This window comes from Schistocerca cancellata, chromosome 6 (assembly GCF_023864275.1).
Source record: "Schistocerca cancellata isolate TAMUIC-IGC-003103 chromosome 6, iqSchCanc2.1, whole genome shotgun sequence".
Lineage (NCBI taxonomy): Eukaryota > Metazoa > Arthropoda > Insecta > Orthoptera > Acrididae > Schistocerca > Schistocerca cancellata.
Genome location: NC_064631.1, coordinates 390,085,598 through 390,109,308, shown reverse-complemented (window position 1 = coordinate 390,109,308; position 23,711 = coordinate 390,085,598).

Genomic DNA, 23,711 nt, shown 5'->3' with positions numbered 1-23,711 from the left:
CTATGATGGATGGGGCTCTGCTCTTGTAAATAAACTGTTACCTCGTTAGTTCATATATTTATATTTAAATAACGTATTTGTAATAAGCACATTGGATTATTATTTTCCACAGTGTTTAAGAATTCAGTCCGTGTCATAGATAAGTGACCTAGATATATCTACTAGTAGCAATGTAACGTAATTATAACCCATATTTATGTGATGTAAATACTGAATCGAACAATACACATCTATTTCAGTGGTGGCAAGATACACCATATCGGATTTGCTGATGACATAATGAAAATAATAATAATAATAAAAATCCCGTGTGGCCGAAAGGGGAAACCCTCTCCCATATGGGTGGCACCGAGGAAATCAGATACTTGGGGTTAACTAAATACTAACACAATCCTGAACGGCTACTGTCCTGGAATCACCCTGGCCAAACCAATGAAACACAAACATGAACTGTGCAAGCAAAGGCAACTTTACCCCAGTTGGTACACAACCCGCCTGTCGACAGGCGGCAGTTCGATTTTCGGATTCTGGGTAGTCCAGGTTAGCACGGCAGAGAATACCGAAGATCTCTGGTAAATTTCCCTACAAGAAAAAAACATGCATTTGAAACCTAAACATCGATACATTGATCCAAACACGAAAACTAAATAATCTCACAAAAGAAATCGACCGACAAATATTTCTCATCCTTGCTCTTCAAGAACCATGACCAGTTGGCAATGAAACCTTGCATTACGGAAACCATTGCATCTTCAAGAGCAAAATACAACAAAAGATAGCGAAAGGCGTACCAATCTTCGGCATTGCATTTCTCGAACACAGATCTATCATCAACTCTGTCAAAGAAACCACGCCCATCAACAATCGACTTATGAATATGCTCATCCAGAGCCCCAGTAAAAAATATACACTCATCAATGCACATGCCCCCACCAACATCGAAAACAAGAAAAACACCGAAAATGTCCAAACATTCTGGAACACACTCGAAAATACTATGAGCAAAATTCTCCAAGATGACATGAAAATACTAATGGGAGACTTCAGCTCTCTATTTTGGATAGAAAAAAGCTGTAGAAAAATCATTGGCACAAATACAACACACCGAAACGCTGAGACCAACGGTATACGTCTGACTGACATTTGCCAACAATTCAACCACAAAAGGATGTCTTCCTACTTTAGTATAAAACAGTACCCAGGTAACAAACATGCTTGGCTACCAGGTGCAAGCTGCTTTCGTTCGCCTTTCGAGACTCGCTGAAAGTCAGATTTGTAATTCTTTTGTAACAGAGCTACAAGCAGGCAGATACAAACTCAATAAGGGAATCGTAAGACAACGCTCGAGCAGAATTCGTCTTGTTACTTTCGGTAACACTTAGTGCCAGAGTGAAAACCTTACGGTACTGCCAAATTCGTAATGACACTTTGTTTTCTGCCGACATATTTTTTTTGTTGTGAATACATATTTTTATCCATAAAATGCCACATTTTCATAATACTTGCGAATGATACAGGAAATGAAGTAAAAACAGAACGTTTCGAAGTCAGAAGTCGGAAATATCCTACTAATTCGTGTTAAAATAGGCTCAATCGTCTTACAGGCACTTAATGCTTCATTAGGATAGACTGCCGTCGTGATGTTTCTGTAGTAGGCTGGATTTAATTTATATTAGAACAGTAAATATTTTAATTGCATTTTCCATTAGTTTACTAAAAGCAACGGTAATCATCAAAGAGAAATTAATCAGCAGCAGAATTTTCTTTCACGACATCTAAAGCGATCTGACAATGTTTAAGTTGTTTACAAATTCTACGCCAGTAGAAACCTACTGGTTCTAACGATGTCGTTAAACCAGAGTAGTTTTAGGAGTATTTTCGTCTAGAAATGAATTGCCTTGACGGTTGATCGATCAAGAGCGGGAAAGGTAAAATATTACGAATATTAGGGACAAGTGCTTGAGAGAAGACTTCCCTATCAATACAAGCGCCTGAGAGACGACTTTCCTATCAATCTCCTGGATAGTTTTGTTTCTCAAATCAACAGAGAGCGTTATCATGCAGTAGCACAGGTGATGCTCAATTTTCTTACACTGCGACCGAAAGGTGTCTCAGTTGTTGGCAACAAATTCCAGCTGTGTTGCACACACCCCTTGGGGCTGAATTCGTAGCCCAAAACACACTTTTGGAGCTATAAGATGCACTACTCTTTGCTCGAGTTTACGTCTTTTGGAGGAGCTCACCCTTTCATTTCTTCTTAGGAAGTTAACGATAAAGGCATCATAACACGTCACCAGTAACAGTACTGCATAGGAATGCTCAATGAGCGACCTGATGACGTTCAACAATAGTCACTCCGTTGATTTTTGTTGTTTCGAATTAGAGCATGCAGTACTCCTACACCAGGAGTTGAATGCAAATGTCGCATGATGGTAATCTATCACATATATCTGTAGTCGAGACTTCATTAATGTGTAAAACATTCATGCCAGAACGATCTTTGTTGAAACAAGAATATCTTTTTATGGCGTATTTTTCCCAAAAGCACTCGCTCCACACACAGTTCAAATCCATCTAGCTGCCTCCTCTGCATTCACCCCTCTGTTATACCAAAAGTAAACGTTGTGTTGCAGATGTTACACCTTTTTCTACTTGCGACTGAATTTTACAATGCTTAACCGTAGTTCATGATTTTCAAGTATGCAAAATCCAATGCTCAACTGCAAGATGATAACTAGAACTTCAAATTGGAAAATTACAGTTGATACATACACTGACAGCGTGGCGCCGCGTTCACATGGGCGGCGCCGGATTTCAGGCGGCGGGTGGCGTCTGTGGCCGTATAACCGCTGCAGCGCGAGGAAACGCTCGAGCGTGAGCTGTTATGATCGCGACGCAGCCACGAGCTGTCCTGCGGAATTGTTTCAGGAATACATATTATTGCTGGTGGGTAGAATGTTAAGCGAATTATCTTCGATGTTCCATCAGACTCATAATTTTTTACCGAAATGCGGTAAAAAAAATAAAAATAAATTACAGTTGGACGCGAATACGCATCTATAAGTTTAGAACGTACGACGATTACCACTTTTTTATGTTTATCTCATTTTTCTCGTTTCCGTTCATTGTATCTGTTCTAGGCGGACGCCGAAAGACACCCGTTTCAGTTTGTTGTTGATCCATTAACTCAGTTTCTCTATTACAGAGGGCAGTTGGCCCAGTGACCGAAACCACTTTTTTTGTTTTTTCGTTTTTTCTTTTTTTTTCTAAAAAACCTTAAGTGCCACCGCCACTTTTCATTCTATAACAAAAAAAATCTGGTCCACTTCAGGCGTTGGCTCCTGACTAAACCTACTCCAGACAGCTACCTATGTACCAGGGGAAATATGGGAAATCAAGGTTAGGGCTATCCATACCAACAAAACATAATCTTCCTTTTTCTGAATTTTATTTTTATTTTTTTCTCTCTCTCTTTTTTAGCGCGCGCGCGCGTGTGTGTGTGTGTGTAATTGATCAGAGGCCTTAGGCGCCCCGCTGGTTATATGTTGAGTCACGTCTTCTCGAAATTGATGTGTTCCGGTAAATTGTTCAGAAATGTTCATTGGTTCAAACAGGAAACCTTCTTCTCTCTTGGCTTAACACATTCCAGCTGCAAGGCGGGTCGTGGAAAGCACTCCCAAGAAAGTTTGAGAAAAATTGTCTGTATTTTGGGTGACGGACAACGACATAATGACAGTCATTGAGGTATGTCCAAAAATTGAGTACAGAGTCTACAGTGTGTCCAAATAGGTAGTGAATGGTATGTCCGCGAATCCAATTCACAGCATTGGTCTTTGTCCGAGGAAAATAGTCACGTTCCGGAAATAATAATGAAAGGGGAGTAATCCGATCCGGAATGTCCCGCGTTAGAAAAGCCACAATAGGACGAACCAAGTGCCAAACCTCCGCCGCCGGTCCGCAAACAAACCGATGTTCGTCATTGTCTGGCACTCCACACGTGGAACATAGAGGTGATTGGGCGAGGTGGATACGATGAAGACGAAATTGGTTGATTTGCTTACCATTGACAGTTAGGTACCAGACAGATTGAACATTCGTGTCAAGGTAACAGGCGAACACCACGCGCCATACATGACGCCAGTCAACCTGGGGGAACTTTTGTTCAATCGGGTTAGGTGGACGACCTAATTGGAGGACATTGTATACTGCCTTTGCGTTGAGTAAAAGTTGTCTTGGTAAGGTGAGGCGTAGGTAACTGAGTTCAAGTAAGAAGTATCGTATATAATGGAACTGGGCTGGAACATCCGAGATCATCACTGGGGCTGACAGGAAAATGCCGACAGGAGGAGACCAGTGAGGCTCGTTGGGCAACGTGTCCATACCGTCATCTGGGAGCTGACAAATAGGACGCGAGCTCTATCCGGCACGTGAAACAGACCTATCCCACCTCGTTCACGGGGAAGAGTAAGGGTTGCATAGTTAACTTTGAACAACAGCCCAGAGCTGACGAAAGATCCCATCGCTGCCAACATGCGACGTGCCACAGTAAACGGGAAAGGTAGAACTTGTGCTACGTGGGGAACTCGGGATGCGATATATATATATTTTCATATCGAGCTCGTAGGAGATTATCTAGGGATAGAAGGCGATGGTCTATAAGACCTGCTCTGATCATTAAAAGGAGGCGTCTGCAGTTGATGGTGGCTGAACGCCGGAGATCAGATGAAAAATCTATTCCCAAACAACGAATGGTATCAACGGTGGTGAGAGGTGTAACGCTCTCCACGGGAAGTCCCGTACCAATGAACATAACTTGTGACTTAAGTACGTTTAAAGAGCTACCCGATGCCTCACCGTAAGTCGCTACCCACGTCAAAACAGCTCGAACCTCGACGGCATTACGTAAACAGATGACTACATTGTCAGCATAGGCCGTGGAACAGAATCGATAGTGATCTATGGACAACCCTATCAAACGTTGTCTAAGTCCACATTGCAAGGATTCCAAGGAAAAGGCGTACAAAATCGCTGATAGAGCTCAACCTTGCCGTACGGATCGACTTATTTTTATCGGAGGAGTGAGTCTGCCATTGTACATAATCCGGGATGAGGCACCCCGCAGAAGGCGCATCACTACCGTGATAACGGCGACTGGGAAACCCATATGGTGGAGAACGGCCGTAAGGAAAGAATGGTCAACCCTATCAAAAGCTTGACTAAAGTCCAAAGACGCAAGTGCCCCAGACAGGCGTTGTGCCTGGGTAACGGCGATCATATCCCTGCAGCGGCATAAAGCCGTGCGGATATTACTATCCCCTCCCAAAGATTCTTGGTCTGGCGACACAACATATCGGGCAACGTTTTTAAGTCGTGCCGCCAAAAGGCGAGTGAAGATTTTCATATCACTGTTAAGGAGGGTGATGGGCCGATAATCTGATATTGTTGCCACCATGCGATTTATGTACAGGAAAAGTAATCCCTCCCATGAAAGCGTCCGGCACAGGTACTTCCGGAGACATCAGTTCCCGACAGATGGAGGTGAAGGTGGACTCTAAAAAATCATGGAAGGTGCGATAAAATTCGAGGGGAAGACCGTCGGGTCCTGGGGAGCCATTGATGGTTCCTGCCCGGATCGCATTGCGGACTTCATCATCAGTCACCTCTGACATCAAGTCAATCGCCGCATCTCCTGTGATACCACCGAAGTTGAGCTGTGAGACTTCCTCGATCAACTCTGGGGAATGTGGAATTTCGGCGTAGAGTTTCTGGTAGTGGGCGTGAAGCCCATTCCCTATTGCAGATTGGGTTACGTAGCGACGCCCTTCTTGGTCTGTTTGGACGTGAATCAATTTTCGGCGTCAATTTTGGCGTTCTTGGATGATATGGTACATCGACGGATGTTCATGAGGCATGCGATCAGTAGTACGAGATCGTACTATCGCTCCTTCCAAATGCCTCCGCCTGAGATTGGAGATTTGTGCCTTAGCATGGTTCATCCTTGTATGGCGCTCAGGGGAGGCTGGCATCGTGGAGCATTCTCGTAGGATCCTGTAGTAAAAGTCCATAGTGCTCTTCCTCCAGGCTACAACATCTTTGCCATACCGGATCAAAGTTTTTCGAAGAGCAGGTTTTGCACACTGGATCCACCAGGATATGGTAGACCGATACATGGAACGGCGTCTGTTACATGTGATCCAAGTTTCTTCTATTAGAAGTCGACAGTCAGGTGAATTAAGAAGAGCCGTGTTCATTTTCCATAATCCACGTCCGTGCCATACTGCCTGTCTTGTGAGAACAACATCACAGAAGTAAGCCTCATGATCTGAGAAAGCAACAGGCCAGATTTCAGGCTGTCGAGTGTATTGAATTAGGGATCGCGAGATGTAGATGCGATGCAGTCGGCTAGAGGAGTGCGCAGTGTAGTACGTAAAGCCCATAAGATCACCGTGAACATGTCTCCACGTGTCGACAAATTGTGGCCGCTTGACGACTGTTTCCAGAGATGCGCACGGTGAGTGACACTGCAATTGATCCTGAGGTCGCTGGGTGCAGTTGAAGTCTCCACCGGCCGCATCTCGTGGTCGTGCGGTAGCGTTCTCGCTTCTCACGCCCGGGTTCCCGGGCTCGATTCCCGGCGGGATCAGGGGTTTTCTCTGCCTCGTGATGACTGGGTGTTGTGTGCTGTCCTTAGGTTAGTTAGGTTTAAGTTGTTCTAAGTTCTAGGGGACTGATGACCATAGATGTTAAGTCCCATAGTGCTCAGAGCCATTTTTAAAAAGTCTCCACCCATGACCCAGTCATCGTGTGGTCCCATAAAAAGGGGTGTAACTTCATTCGTGAAGAAGACATTGCGTTCATAAAGGTAGCTGGAGCCCGACGGCGCATAAATGTTGACGATGCGTACACCAAAGAGAGTAAGGGCCATACCTCTGCCGTTGGGGAGGTACAGGACATCTTCGGCAAGAAGACCTTCTCGTAAGATGATGGCAACACCGCTACCGGTGTCCGAAGCGGGAGAAAGATGCGCCGTGAAGCCATGTGGTGGTGAAAAATCGGCGACATGCACTTCCTGAAAAAGCGCAATATCTATGTCCGCATCATAAATCATATCGCGGGGCAGCACTAGTTTGTGGGGCACACGAATGGTCGTGAGGTTAATCGTTGCGACACGATAATGCTGGTGTTGGAGTCCCACAGGCACAGGTGGGGCTCCTTCTTCAGGAGCGAGAGGTCGTCGATCTTGCCGGTCCGCTGAAGAGGTTGCTGTTGTGGACAGTTTGCGGGCGCGGGCGCAACCGATGGGGGCGCCCCCATCATTAGCACCGTCCACCCCAGTCCCTTCGACCTCCACGTCGTCTGCCCAGGAGACTGATACTGCGGTAGTGCATCGGCTGTGCACATCATACACGTGGAGAGGAGACGTAGTTTTCGGCTCAGCGGATAGGCTCTCTTCACCGTCGACCTGTGGGGGCCACGGCGCCAGTAAGGAGGGGTGTTCGTTGCCAGTGGTCGCCTGTGGCGGGTCGTTCGCACCAGACTTTTGGTCATCAAAGAGCGGTTTGTCGTCCATCTTCGGGTCTGCATCCCTGGTATCCATCCGTGGAATGGATTCATCAGGGGGTGTGCGGCTATGTTTCTTTCTCTTTCGTGTCGACCCTTGTTTTCGAACATGTCGTTCAGAGTCTGATGGCGGGTGGCTTTCGTCTGACTCTGGACCATTCTGAAGGGAAGCAGAATTATGTACCACTCCCGAATCAAAGTCCATCTCAGTAGCATTTTCAGTCACAGTGCTGCAAAGATTCGGCAGGTCAGGATCTGGCGTATGTGGCACCTCAGAAGGAATCTCAGTAAAGGCTGCTTCTACCTGATCAGACGACGTCAACGGAGCCGGAAAACCCTGTGTAGAGGTGCTACCTTCCTTGGCAACCTTGGCATATGTGACAGGGATCTGAGTGATCACAGCTGGGGACGCTTCCTCGCCGACCGGCGTCTGGATCAGGCGGCGTCGCATGCAGGCGGATCTGACGTGGCCTTCTTGTCCACAACCCGCACATGTTCGGGGTTGGCCGTCGTACATGACAATGGCTCGCAGCCCGCCAATTGTCAGGTATGATGGTATATGTTTTTTCAGTTCAATTTTGACCTGACGCACACCATTAAGGACATGGTAGGTCGTGAAGGTTTGCCATTTTTCCTCTATGTAACCGATGACGTTACCGTACGGTTGTAACGCCGAGACAACTTCGTCCTTCGGCACTTCAAAAGGTAGTTCGAACACCCTAATCGTGCGTTGACCATACTCTGCGAGTTCAAGGGTTACAGCTCCGACGTGACCATCAGAGTATTTGAACTTAAGTCCATTGGAATGGCGGCGAATAACATCTTCATACACCTCGGTGTTTGTCATTTTAATATAAACTACTCATGATCGAAAAAAGGATTCCGATAGCGTGGTTAGGATCTAAACGAACTTCTTCACGTATGAACGTTTCAACTTCATGTGCACGAGGTCGCGCATGTTCAGCTGGGAAGGACGGCGGTAAGCGCTCGACATGGTGTTCACGGTGGACGGACACAAGCCTTAAAGCTACGACGCGGAAGTAAACAACGCCTGCAGCGGAGCACTGGCCGGCGCGCAGGGCCGTCCGCACGCTGCCACGGCTGACAGCCGACTATGAGGGGCGGACTATACATACGGCGGTCCATTTAAAGATCAATAACACAAGCAGTTCTGAGGTACCGGATATCGATCCATGCTGAGAAACCCGTATTAATACGTGGAGTAGCCTTCATGGGTGGCAGTGACTGGATAGTCCCTTTGTTTGGCATGGCCGATTTCCTTCCTCAACGTTAGTAGTATCAGAACGTGTGCTCCGCCTCTAATGACCTCGATACGACGGGATGCTAAAGTAAATCTCCCTTCTTCGTTTACCACGGAAAGCAACTCAGGCGCTGACTATGGCATGTAGTCGACTATACATACGGCGAATACTGTCCTAGGATACTTCATGCTACGCTAGCTCGATCAGTTTACGTATTTCTGTAAGAGTTGTGGATTGACAAATCGCTCGAGTCAATTCTCTTTCGACCATATCCCGCTCGTGGTCGATTTCAGATAAGCCCGGAGATCATGCTGGCGAGGGAAGTTGCTGTATGTCTAGCAGAACACGTTGATATTCACGGGCAGTGTGTGGGTGGACATTGTCCTGTTAGAATAACTTATCACCTTCCACTTCCAAGAAAGGTAAGAAAAAGTGTCTAACAACATTCTGCACGTACCAGGTGCTGGTTAGCATTCCTTCCAGAAACACATAATCGAACAAGGCTCGTAGCTTATCGCGCCTCACACAGTGTCTGTTGGACGAATCCCCTCTACGAGACAGCGTTCACCAGGCGCACGTCGTACGCGCAAACGATCGGCACTTGCGTTTAGCCAGAATCTGCTTTCATCACTGAAGACCACGGAGCGCCATTCCATCATCCAAGTAATACTCTGAGACCATCAGTCGAGGCGTGCACGTTGATGATGGGCGAGAGTGGAAGACACGCCAGAGGTGTGCGAGCCGATAGACCCACTGCTAATAACAGGTCGCAACAGTTTGTTTTGACGCGTCTTCGCTCATAATCCCTCTTGTCTGTGCTTCGGTAGCTGTACGATCTGCCACTGCTGTCCATAAAATACGGATGTGACAATGTTCAAATGACCAGTGATACCAACATAGTTGCACAGCTAACTGGACACGTTCAATTCGTGTGGCAATTCTCAGAAAGAACTATCTCACCACTCAGAAGGCCAAAATTTCACCCCTTTCAAACACGTGCAGTAGGCTGTAATAAGCACCAGCGCGTTTCCGTTGCTGGTAGCACTGCAACGACGTGACCTGTTGGCGGAAGATGTTGAAATCATTATCAGTACATCTACTGCCTTGGTGGTATATCCTGTCATCAGATCAGAGTCGATGTCCTCTTTCCAGTTACACTATTTCTTTTGGGCAGTGTGCTGCGTTCCATAATATTTCAATTGTCATATTAGTTGGTTACTGTTGACGCGTGAAAGTGATCTGAGCTGGATCTTTCATCTCGTTTTTCAAATGGCTCTGAGCACTAAGGGACTCAACTGCTAAGGTCATCAGTCCCCTAGAACTTAGAACTACTTAAACCTAACTAACCTAAGGACATCACACACATCCATGCCCGAGGTAGGATTCGAATCTGCGACCGTAGCGTCCGCGCGATTCCAGACTGTAACGCCTAGAACCGCTCGGCCACTTCGGCCGGCCCTCGTCTTTCACCTCGACTGTGATGGAACATGGGATTAATGGACATATTTACCGTACGTTCTTTCTACCCTTTTAATTTACCTGAAGTAGCTTTAGGTCTCAAACTCTTTTCTGGACGCAGTACATGAACGAGTTTACTTTTCACCTTTAACATTGTTAACTACATCGAAGCCAAACCATATGAGAGTTCTTGTAATTGCATTCGTCTACATCCTCATCTATTATCCACAACGGAACATGGCTTTCTACTAGTCGTTGCGGTGCACCTGCCCCTCTGTTGCTGTCACCTGAAGACAAACGAAGAGAGTCTCTCGGTGCATATCGCTTTTGACAGCTAGCAGAAAAGACCCAATGATCTGTCTATAGTCCACACTCGTGTGATTAGATCTGTGACTGCTGCTTTCATTGAACAGTGCCCTATCGTGTACCTGTAGAAGTGATGGTCAAGAAGCAAGTGGATTGACGTTTCGGGGGACTCTGTGTCTGCTGATATTTAAACGTATCAATTGGTCTCCTCGAAGTGAGATAATTTCTTGCACACCCGTGTCTTTTGACAACTGTAAAAACTTCTATACCCCTATTTTTGTAATTCTTCTATATTAGTGTCTGTTTCAATTGCTTATATCACAACAGTTGTTCTAACTGGCGAATACCAGTTTCTGTGCAGGCATGTCATCGTTAAACGAAACGATTTCATTCACATTAGAACGACGCCGGTCTTGTGGAAATACTTCACAGGTAGTGAGAGGTCTGGCTAGGAGATCGTCTTCAGGATTTCAAAAGGCCTCGTACCAAGATATATCACATGACCCCATTAAAAGAAATACATTGTCGTCAGACAAAGTAAACGAGGTGTCTGTGGAACAAGGTGTTTCCATCTGCCTTTCACGGATAGGAGGTTGTTGAAAGTTTTATTGGATCTACATCCGTACACGAAGGTCAGGTGAAATACCTTCCAGCTACTTATGGAGTACGTCTGTGAGGAGCACAATCCGCGCTCGTACATAAATTAGCAGAGAGGTAGCGGATCCGAGTGTGTTAGGAAAGAGTCACTTTCCCCATAAGTAAAGTGACATTCTGTGTTGATTGTAATTCACAACTTTGTGGTAACGAATCGCAACAGCCCGCACTCCACCGTCCCGAACCAGGAACAGCTAATACGTGTTTACTAACCTATCGTTCACTATCGCTCACAAGTTCATTGCAAATCTCCGTTGATTGTATTCCACAATATAACGATAGGGATTTATGAGTACAATGACCCACGCTTCATTCATAAGTAAGCAAGCTGCGCAAGGTGGTTGCAGCCATCCCTCTTACTAGGCAGAGTACATGGAGTCTGCCGCAAACAGAAATCCCACCCGCTGCTGCACCCATAGTCAAATTCTGAAGCCCCCACTCTTAACCTACTGTGACACGACTTCTCCCACAGTGTGTTTCCTACGCGACCCCCGTCCTTACCTTGAACAGAAGCTCCACCACCAACGTAACCCTCCACTGAGAAAAGGCGCGCCAAACTCCGAGCAGTGAGGAAGTTGTTAAGATACTCTCTGTTCTTCCACCAACGATTTGGTGTCGAAAGTTCTCCAATTAGCCGTCCTTAGACTGACGTCTTCGTAGAGCATTATAAGTCACTTCTAGAAGTCATTTATATGCCACGTTACTAATTTATTTATATGCCAATTCCCTAAGTCAGTGATGTGTTCTAGTGTCGACTAATTCGTATTTTTCCCAAGAACAAAATTTTCAAAACGCAGCTCCTACAATCCCAGTCTCTAGCTCCAACTTTTTCTTCTTTCTTTTTGATGGAGGGTCATCATTCTGACTGGTTTGATGCGGCCCTCCACGAATTCCTCTGCTGTGCCAACCTTTTCATCTCAGAGTAGCTGTTGCAACCCACGTCCTCAATTATTTAGTGGATGTATTCCAACCCTGTCTCCCTCTACAGTTTTTGCCCTCTACAGTTCCCTGTAGTACCATGGAAATCATTCCCTGATGTCTTAACAGATGTCCTATCATACTGACCCACCTCCTAATAAGTGTTTTCCACATATTCCTTTCCTCTCCTCATTCCTTACCTTATCAATCCACCTAATTTCCAACATTCCACATCTCAAATTCTTCGATTCTTTTCTGTTCCGGTTTTCCCACAGTCCATGTTTCACTACCATACAACGCTCTATTACAGACGTACGTTTTTAGAAATTTCTTCCTCAAATTCAGGCCTATGTTTCATACCAGCAGATTTCCCTTGGCCAGGAATGTTCTTTTTGCCATTTATATGCTGCTTTTGATGTCCTCCTTGCTCCGTCCGCCATTGGTAAGAGAATTCCTTAACTTCATCTACTTCGTGACTATAAACCCTGATGTAACGTTTCTTGGTGATCTCATTTCTGCTACATGTCATTACTTCTTTCTTTCTTCGATTTACTCTCAGTCCCTATCCTGTACTCATACGATTGTTCGTTCCGTTCTCCTTCACTTTCACTCAGGATAGCAATGTCATCAAGGAATCGTATCATTAACATCCTTTCACCTCGAATTTTTATTCCACTCCTGAGCCTTTCTTTTATTTCCCTCATTCCTTCTTCGATGTACAGGCTACATCCTTGTCTTACATCCTTTTTAATACGAGCACTTCGTTCTTGGTCCACCACTCTTCTTATTCCCTCTTGGTTGTTGTATATATTTTATATTACCCGTCTCTCCCCATAGCTTACCCCTGTTTTTATCGTAATTTCGAACGTCTTGCACCATTTTACATTGTCAAAGGCTTTTCCTAGTACGACAAATCCTATGAACGTGTCTTGATTTTTCTTTGATCTTGCTTCGTTTATCAACGGCAACGTCAGAATCAGCCGGCCGAAGTGGCCGTGCGGTTAAAGGCGCTGCAATCTGGAACCGCAAGACCGCTACGGTCGCAGGTTCGAATCCTGCCTCGGGCATGGATGTTTGTGATGTCCTTAGTTAGGTTTAACTAGTTCTAAGTTCTAGGGGACTAATGACCTCAGCAGTTGAGTCCCATAGTGCTCAGAGCCATTTGAACCATTTGAGTCAACGTCAGAATTGCTTCTCTCGTGCCTTTACCTTTTCTAAAGCCATACTTATCATCGTCTAGCACACCCTCAGTTTTCTTTCCCATTCTTCCGTATATTATTCTTGTCAGCAAGATGTAGGCATGAGCTGTCAAACTGATTGTGCGATAATTCTCGTACTTGTCAGCTCTTGCACCGTTGGGAATTTTGAGGATGATGCTTTTCCGAAGGTCAGATGGTATGTCGCCAGAATCATACATTCTACACATTAACGTGAATAGTCCTTTTGTTTCCACTTCCCCTAGCGATTTTAGACATTCTGATGGAATTTTATCTATCACTTCCGCCTCATTTGATCATAAGTCCTTCAAAGCTCTAATACTGGTTCCCCTATCACTTCTAAATCGACTCCTGTTTCCTCTTCTATCACACCATACAAATATTCCCCCCTCATAGAGGCTTTCAATGTACTCTTTCTACCTATTCGCGCTCTTTCCACCATATTTAGCAGTGGACTTCCTATTGCACTCTTAATGTTACCACACTTTCTTTTAATGTTTTAACGTCCCCTTAGAAAAATTATGAATGACTGTGCTGGTAAACTTCTACGTTATTTGATTTTCAGACAGCTGAGCAAAACTCAACGTACTCAAACAGTTTCCACTTTACTTATTCTGATCATCACAAAACTAACACACAATATTTTTAGCGCAACGAAATCTGACTTTCAATAGTCCCTACAAAAGAATAGCCCTAACAATAACCTATACCTTTCATGAATCACTTACCCCACAAAAATCTTCGTTACTCGGACTACTGAAGTACAACGAGCACAAATACTGCCAGCTAACTAGAAGATTCTAGCTACTGAAGAACTACTGATAGGCATAGTGAGCAAATGAAAGATTTTGATAGAGAACAAACAATGTATTTACCTTAATTGTGTTCAAAAGTCATCATATATACAAATTTCCTTTTTCTGGTGGAGACACGTCCAGATCGTCTGCTTGTGGTAACTTCTCAAAACTCTGGCACCTCTCTCTCCACATGCCCCACTCCTGGCAGCTCACCTACAACTGCACAACGCCACGCACTACTCACATCCAACTGCCCAACACTACACAAGCGAATATTCCAACAATGAGTCCAACGAGCCACAGACTGCACACAGCGCAGTCAGCGATTTTCATACAGAGCACTACGTGGCGTTACCAACATAAAGACCTGAACAGCCAACTTTTAGTGTCACCCAAGGTTGTTTTGACTTTCCTTTATGCTAAGTCTGTCCTTGTGGCAAACCTTTCTTTTTCGGTTTCTTCACATTTCTCATGCAGCCATTTAATTTTAGCTTCCCTACACTTCCTATTTATTTGATTCCTCAGCGACCTATATTTTCAGTATTTTTGAATTTCCTGGAACATTTTTTGTACTTCCTCCTTTCATCCATCAAATGAAGTATATCTCCTGTTACCCATGGTTCCTCCGCAGTTACCTTCTTTGTACCTATTTTTTTCTTTCCAACTTCAGGTATGGCCGTTTTTGGAGATGTCCATTCCTTTTCAACTATACTACATACTGAGCTATTCCTTATTACTGTATCTATAGCCATATGGTACTTCAAGCGTATCTCGTCATTCCTTAACACTTCTGTATCCCACTTTTTTGCGTGTTGATTATTCCTGACTAATGTCTTGAACTTCAGTCTACTCTTCATCACCACTATATTGTGATCTGAGTCTATATCTGCTCCTGGGCACGCCTTACAATCCACTATCTGGTTTCGGAATCTCTGTCTGACACTGACTTAATCTAACTGAAATCTTCCCGTATAACCCTGCCTTTCTCAAGTATACCTCTTACTCTTGTGATTCTTGAAAAGTGTATTCGCTATTACTAGCTGAAACTTGTTACAAAACTCAATTAGTCTTTCTCCTCTCTGCCTCCTTGTCCAAAACCCACACATCTTCTCCAGTAACTTTTTCTTCTACTCCTTCCCGTGCAACTGCATTCCAGTCTGTCATGACTATTATATTTTCGTCTCCCTTTACGTACTGTATTACCCCTTCGATATTCTCTTATACTCTCTCTATCTCTTCATCTTCAGCTTGCGACGTCGGCATATATACTAGTCCTTAAGATCCCTTCTTTTTGGATGGCACCAGAACACGGAAAATTATTCGGCTTTCTTATATGACATAGTATAAACGTATATTCTAGGTATATAATATTACTGCATAATATTGAAATCCAACGCCACTTCCGCACTATTTATGTTTGCAAGTAAAAAAAGAAAAAAAAACGTGAAAAATCTCCACTTGTCCGTCAAATAATTCAATATTCTGAGGAGGTGCCCAAAATCAACTTGTGTGAGCCTCACCGGAACAATGAGCTCACATTATTATGAATACGATCGCCATATTCGAGTAATTTTATCAAGGGATAATCTTTATACAGCTGTAAAATTAAGTGGAACACAATGTACATCTGGAGAAATTCATGTAACATGTGTCACCCAGTTTCGAAATTCGAAAACCAAATGAGTTTACAGACATACATTTTTACATTATTTTTTCATAGTTTATATGTTGATTAGCTGCCACTCACACATTGATTCAGACATCGTGTTCCGTAAGTCCCATAGTAAAGGAGACCCTTCGAGGATGGAGAACGAGTCCAGATTTCTTTAAATGATATTAACACTTATTTTAGGAGGAAAGCTATAACTCTGGACTAGGAACTGTTACATCACTCAGACATTGAGTATGTCATAACACTGATAAACTGCTTCACAGGAGTACCACAAACTTGACAAGAGTGATTAAACGTGATCTCGACAGGGATGCGCCCCGAAACACACACATAAATGAGTCTGCTCTTCAGGAACTCTGCCAGCCAGCTGTGTCTGATTCACGTAGTACGGTCAGCAAGCAGCAGGGGAAACAGCAGCGAATATCATAAGCCACTATTGGCCGGCAAATATTATTGTTACTGCTGTATAGAGTTTAACTATCTTCAGTTTGTGACTGGACATGATAATCCTATGATGAACGCGGTAGTAGAGGAAGGCGTAGAAGAAATAGTTACAGGTGGTGGTTGAATGAGAAGTAATAAATTAAAAAGTCATGCCTAACGCTCTACTGTGCAGCACTTTAAGGAAAAGTTACTTTTTCACACATCTAAATGCGTATTATGGGGCATCGATTGAGGTTGATGCATACCACTAGGATACACAATCCGAAACTCTGGTTATCAGCAGAAACAGGAAACATCATAAATGATCAAAGAGATTAATTTAAAATAGGGATTTATTTAGTAAACACAGTCGGGGTCTTGTAAAAGTTGTTATATTTTATTTGTGGATGACCGATTTCGATCTGCTGCAGGGATCATCATCAGATATACTCGTCTCAGAGCAGTGTTCTGTACGCCCGTACGGACGGGTCTTCTCCTCGACAAGGATTCGTACTGTCGTCAAGGCATGTAGATCTGATGGTGATCCCCGTAGCAGATCGAAACCGGTCATCCAGAGATGAAAAGTAACAACTTATAGGCGACCATGACTGTGTTTACACTAAAATTCCAAATTTAGATCGGTGATTCCTGCAACAATGTTCCAAAACATTTTAAATCAAGGGTGCTGTCGCACAACAGGAACGGATTATTCAAATCAATATTAGTAGGGTGGTCCAAAAGAAATGGGTGCCTCACCACTCACATACATGTATTAGTGGGAAGAGGAATCTTCTAGCTATGAACGGAAACAAGTGGTTACTGCAACAAACAGATTTATTGCCCTTAAACGTGAGAATCACCTATTGAAAAATTGAAAGGAACCATGACAAACTGGCATGGAATTACAACTATAAAGTATAATCTTGGGTCAGGTGGATGGGGAGCTTGAAACAGAGTTACATTAGTACTCGTAATACGCGGACATGACCAATTATTTGGTCATTAGCGCCCGATGTAGCCGCTCGGTGTAGCCGCGCGCTCTAGGCGCCTTGTCACGATCCCGTCGGATGTTCGAGTCCTACCTCAGGCATGGGTGTGTGTTGTCCTTAGTGTAGGTTATTTTAAGTTAGATTCGTTCGTGTGTAGTCTTAGGGACCGATGAGTTCTGCAGTTTGGTCCCATAAGACCTTACCACTAATTTCGAAAATAAGTTGGTCATTAAATGTAGGAAGTACACGGAAGCAAATAAGTGAACATCTAAAGTTTTCCAAAATGTGCATTGAGAGAAACAAGCGTACTCAGATCCTGAAGGGAGCAAACAAACTTCACGTCTGAGTGATGACCGCCCATGAGATGGAGAATCATACACTCCTGGAAATTGAAATAAGAACACCGTGAATTCATTGTCCCAGGAAGGGGAAACTTTATTGACACATTCCTGGGGTCAGATACATCACATGATCACACTGACAGAACCACAGGCACATAGACACAGGCAACAGAGCATGCACAATGTCGGCACTAGTACAGTGTATATCCACCTTTCGCAGCAATGCAGGCTGCTATTCTCCCATGGAGACGATCGTAGAGATGCTGGCTGTAGTCCTGTGGAACGGTTTGCCATGCCATTTCCACCTGGCGCCTCAGTTGGACCAGTGTTCGTGCTGGACGTGCAGACCGCTTGAGACGACGCTTTATCCAGTCCCAAACATGCTCAATGGGGGACAGATCCGGAGATCTTGCTGGCCAGGGTAGTTGACTTACACCTTCTAGAGCACGTTGGGTGGCACGGGATACATGCGGACGTGCGTTGTCCTGTTGGAACAGCAAGTTCCCTTGCCGGTCTAGGAATGGTAGAACGATGGGTTCGATGACGGTTTGGATGTACCGTGCACTATTCAGTGTCCCCTCGACGATCACCAGTGGTGTACGGCCAGTGTTGGAGATCGCTCCCCACAACATGATGCCGGGTGTTGGCCCTGTGTGCCTCGGTCGTATGCAGTCCTGATTGTGGCGCTCACCTGCACGGCGCCAAACACGCATACGACCATCATTGGCACCAAGGCAGAAGCGACTCTCATCGCTGAAGACGACACGTCTCCATTCGTCCCTCCATTCACGCCTGTCGCGACACCACTGGAGGCGGGCTGCACGATGTTGGGGCGTGAGCGGAAGACGGCCTAACGGTGTGCGGGACCGTAGACCAGCTTCATGGAGACGATTGCGAATGGTCCTCGCCGATACCCCAGGAGCAACAGTGTCCCTAATTTGCTGGGAAGTGGCGGTGCGGTCCCCTACGGCACTGCGTAGAATCCTACGGTCTTGGCGTGCATCCGTGCGTCGCTGCGGTCCGGTCCCAGGTCGACGGGCACTTGCACCTTCCGCCGACCACTGGCGACAACATCGATGTACTGTGGAGACCTCACGCCCCACGTGTTGAGCAATTCGGCGGTACGTCCACCCGGCCTCCTGCATGCCCACTATACGCCCTCGCTCAAAGTCCGTCAACTGCACATACGGTTCACGTCCACGCTGTCGCGGCATGCTACCAGTGTTAAAGACTGCGATGGAGCTCCGTATGTCACGGCAAACTGGCTGACACTGACGGCGGCGGTGCACAAATGCTGCGCAGCTAGCGCCATTCGACGGCCAACACCGCGGTTCCTGGTGTGTCCGCTGTGCCGTGCGTGTGATCATTGCTTGTACAGCCCTCTCGCAGTGTCCGGAGCAAGTATGGTGGGTCTGACACACCGGTGTCAATGTGTTCTCTTTTCCATTTCCAGGAGTGTATTATAGGCAGGCAGAGCGCGAATAAATCGAACGGCCGCAGTAGCGACTGGGTGTCAGATTCAGCCATCCCTCTGTATTCAGCGCTCCTTCTAATGACAGCAAGGCTCTCTTCATTGGTCATCTCTCCTATCCTAATACGACGTCTTGACTCTGCAACAGCATAAAGTGAAGTGTACTCTCCAAAAACTACTGTGAAGACATTACTCTGCGAAGGTCTACATGTGTTCGCCTTCGGACCACTGTGGAGGTTTGCTGTATTTCGTCAGAGCAGGAACTCGCTGCCCAATGGTGGTAAAGATTGAGAGTGCCGAGCAGTAAGACTTTAAGAGGAGATGTTAAACACGTCCTATTGTCAAATATTTGCTCTGTGTTGAACCAACAGAGCATTTCGGGATGGATGAAGGCATAAAATTTCTCCCCGCTCCATGACACGGTTCTGAAAAGGAGCCTATTCGAAGTTCTGTACGTAGACACGGCGAAAAAGCGCGGGTTCCGCGGAGAAAAACGGTGTGAGCTTAGGAAAAAGCTGGCTTCTAGAAATTTAAACCAAATGATATTCCGATGTGTCACAGTAAACGTTCTCCTGTCTAGAGACCTCTTATCTCGCTAAAAGCCTTCGGCAGATAATACTATATTTCTTTCGATAGAAAAATCGCGTCCTGTGTTCCACCTGGAGAGCGTGGGCTGGGTAACAGGAATGCCGGTTTGCCTCTCTATGGTTGCGCCCCTGCCGAGGCCGAGGACGCAACATTATTATGACGGAAAATCAGTCTTAAAATGATTCCTACCTCGTGCAGCCAGTTTGTAAGCTATGAACTCTTCGGAACCTCGACCGTACTACATAGGAAAGGCAAAGCAATAAACAGTGAAGTGGAAACAGCCACTGGCAATACTAACCCAACTCTGGTATTACGGAGTAATTTAGCGGAATGGCTACCTCATCAAGGGAATTTGGATATCTTCCTCTGAAATAGATTAACGGACATTTCAGAGAAAACTGACCACGTTACACCGTGACGTCTCATCTCCTGAAGTATGTGTCATACAAAGATACAATTTTTCAGGTATATTTTATGGTAAATGAGAGTACTGTCTGCAAATTGTGTTGCGAATACAGTTAATGGTAAACAACAAATTAAAAGTCATGCTTGATGCATGATTGACTACACAAACGGAAATTTCATACGCAGTAAAAGTTTCTCCTTTTATCGTTTTGTGGGATTCCCACCGAGAAAATGTCCCACAAAGGTTTTAATTTACGTATTTTCTTTGTTGGAAGTCGCTTCATGCTTTCGTTCTCAGACACTGGATGAATGAATTCGATGTATTTGTCCGTCGTGAAGTACGCTGCCACAAGACAAATACACAGTTTCTAACTTTAAAAATTGCCTTAATTTTTCACGTTAGGTTGTATCTCTTAATGAATAAAATAAAATTAAATTTCAAATTTTTAAATTTGTCAATAATTGCTGCAAATATTGAAAATCGAATTTTTGGTCCCCCAGCTTAGCAATTTGTACCAGTTCCTGAGTTCCGGTTCATAATTACTTAATGTTTTCGTTTTGTATTTTGGTACTCGGATTGCTATGGGTTTGTGCATCGAGTGTCATTTCTCATGTGTAGTTCACTGTTGCTGTTTGAGTTTACATATCGTTATTTTGCCGTTTGGAGATCGTGAGTGGAGCTATGGGCGCTAGATAATGGAGTGCCAAGAGGAGATAACGGAACAACGCAGACGTATCCTTCTTTTCAAGTTCAGCACAGGCGTGACAGCAGCGGAGGCTGCCAGAAAGATTTTCGACGTGTGTGGGAATAATGGCATTCGACAGAGCACGGCAGCAAAACGATGTTATCGATTCAACGTGGTTCGTTTTGAGGCTACTGGTTCTCCAGGTTCAGGACGACAGTTAGGGTTTGTGAACATCATTTGAACCCATTAATCCACAATGATCCAAGTCAGTGTGCACGAGAACTGGGAAAAGTGATGAACTGTCATCATTCCACCAGCGTGCGACATTTGCATGCAGTGGGGAAGGTTCAAGGATCGGTGTATGGTTACTGCATGTTGCAACAAAAAATCACAGAAATCAGCCGGTGGCCGTGTGTGTATCCCCACTAGCTCGTCGTAAATTAGCTCATCAAGAACATCGACCATTGTTATCCTGTAAAATTACTGGCGACGACCAATGATGTCTTTATGCTAGCATACGGGAAAGAAAGGAAAGATCGAGCCTAAACAATGCAGCGACTCCCCTTACAAAAAGCTGCGTGCAGCCACAAAAGACAGTAGGGGAACAGCGACGATGTGGTGTACTAAGAATTACCTCCCCAAGATGTAACAATAACTGTTGATATTTATTAGCACCAGCTAAGACTTATTGCAGGGGCAGTACGAGAACAACGATCAGGAAAACTGCGTGAACTGACACTACTGCCCGATAACACACGCCCACATTCTGACAAATAACACTATACAGGCGTTTGGTTGGAATGTCATTCCAGACCCATCTTATTCAACTGATCTTGGGCCCTCGATTTTTATCTTTTGAGCTCTCCATCAGAAAATTTTCAAGGAACTTCCTTTTCGGATGAAAATCTGCTCCGGACATGACAAGTTATTTGCCTCAAAACCACTTGATTTCTGCTGTCGAGAAATCGAAAAGGTACCAAGCGTTGGTAGACTCTTACTAATTGTGAAGGAGAATTTACTGTTGATGAATGAAGTCTCTGTTATGCGTATCTGTTATGTTTATTAAGCTCATGGAAAAATGCTAGGAAGTTATGCACCAACCCAATAACTATGCTTTGGATGTTAATGACATTTCTAAGAGATGGCTTTCACTACAGAATTTAAATTTCCTTTCTTGCCAAGAATGCGGAAAAACAAAACATTAATTACGTAATATTATTTTTTAAAGATAGGACTTGGATCTTAATGAATGCTCCTCCTATGATGGAAAAGTAAGTAAGGCCACATAATGCAGCAAGGTAACGCTCGGACTCAGCGCCTGCAGTCACCAGCGGGAGGGGCCCGGGGTGTGCCTCCGCTCTCCCCTGCGACCGGTCGCCGCCGCGCTCATCAGCACGCGGGCCAGACAGCCCCGCGCGGCGCCGCGCTGCAGCCACCTCCCTGAGGCGCCTGACGATAAACACTCGTTAGTCTCGTTATGAAGTTTGCTTACTGCGCAAGTTTTGCCCCTGCGCATCATCCACAGCTGGCTGCTTAAGCTCGTTTCACGGCTACCTCTCACTTGCCAGTTTACTCCCGCGCACTACCTTTCATCAGGCATTTTTCTCTTCTCATAGGACCTGACCAGATTCGTTCCACACCTCGTTACGCGAGCAAACTTCCGACGGAGTTTGCGGGAACACTTTTAATCCAAGTTATTTTTCGTTCTCGTTCGTAACGAAGCGCTCTAAAATAACACTTTTTACTGCCCAGTTCTTTACGTGATTCCATTTATTCACAAAGAATTCTACAAAAAGTTTCCTCTAGGGCTACTGTGTCTGCTTAGTCTGCGAGAAACATTACTTCTTCCGGTTTTCAGTTCTGCTATTCATTCTTCCTCAACCCAAAATGTAACAGCAATTTCGGAGGAAGATTCACATTGTTGAGAGGGCCGTTTATAACCAGATGATCTCTGCTGTAACTTGCGAATGAAACACTGAAGCATACTTCTACTGGACACTGCCGTTACTGGATGAAAGAAAAAAAATCATTCTCTAACATTTCCTGCTAATATCATAGTTGGTGAAACTTCTAAATAATTAAAATTTCTCGTGCTGCTCCACTACTTTCTTCCTAGTAATCTTCATTCTATCAGTCCTCTGTTTGTTCTCTGCATTTTTTAATAATTTTATGTGATACCTTCCCTCATATTTCTGAAGCTTTCAAGTTAGATAGTAATATGTTGTCTTTTTGTGATGCTAATTTTTATGTTTCAGAAGTTATCTTTATTTTCACTGACATGTTTGACTCCCTAAGATCCACTTTCATGCGTATCTCAGAGATACAGGCAGCTGTACAGTCGATCCAACCACAACAGAAGGATACCTCTGGAGAAGACAGACTAAACTACGATTCATTAACAGGGGCAGCAGGCTTTTGATTAGTTGCAGGGGCACAGTATGAATGATTAACATTACCCAACATGTCCCTGCTTGCACGTACTGCTAATGGCTGAAAGCGAGGAGAAACTAGAGCATTTACTTCTCCCGAGTTCATACAGTTCTACTCTACTGTTAAATGATGAGGGCATCATCTTTTGTAAAACATGTCGGAGATGAAATAATCACACGTTGAGATGTCTGGGAGGTGACTACTCAGGAGCAAGTCGTCACCAGGAAAACATAAACAGTTACCCTACAAATCCGAATGTGAAAAGTTCAATACCTTAATTGGGATTTTAAAAATTAAAAAGGAAACAGATAGTTCGAAGTTACATAAAATGGTAACTAGTGAAGAAGAACGGGACTTGTGGTCTGGTGAGTACAAAGCTATAAATATAAAAACAAATAAGAGTAATGAAGGAGTAAGTCTCAAGATGAATAAGCAAATAGGAATGTAGCCTGCTGTGAATAGCAGAGAGAACGCATTATCATAGCCAGCGTAGACATCAAGCCAACACCCTTCACAGTAGTACAAGTTCTTATG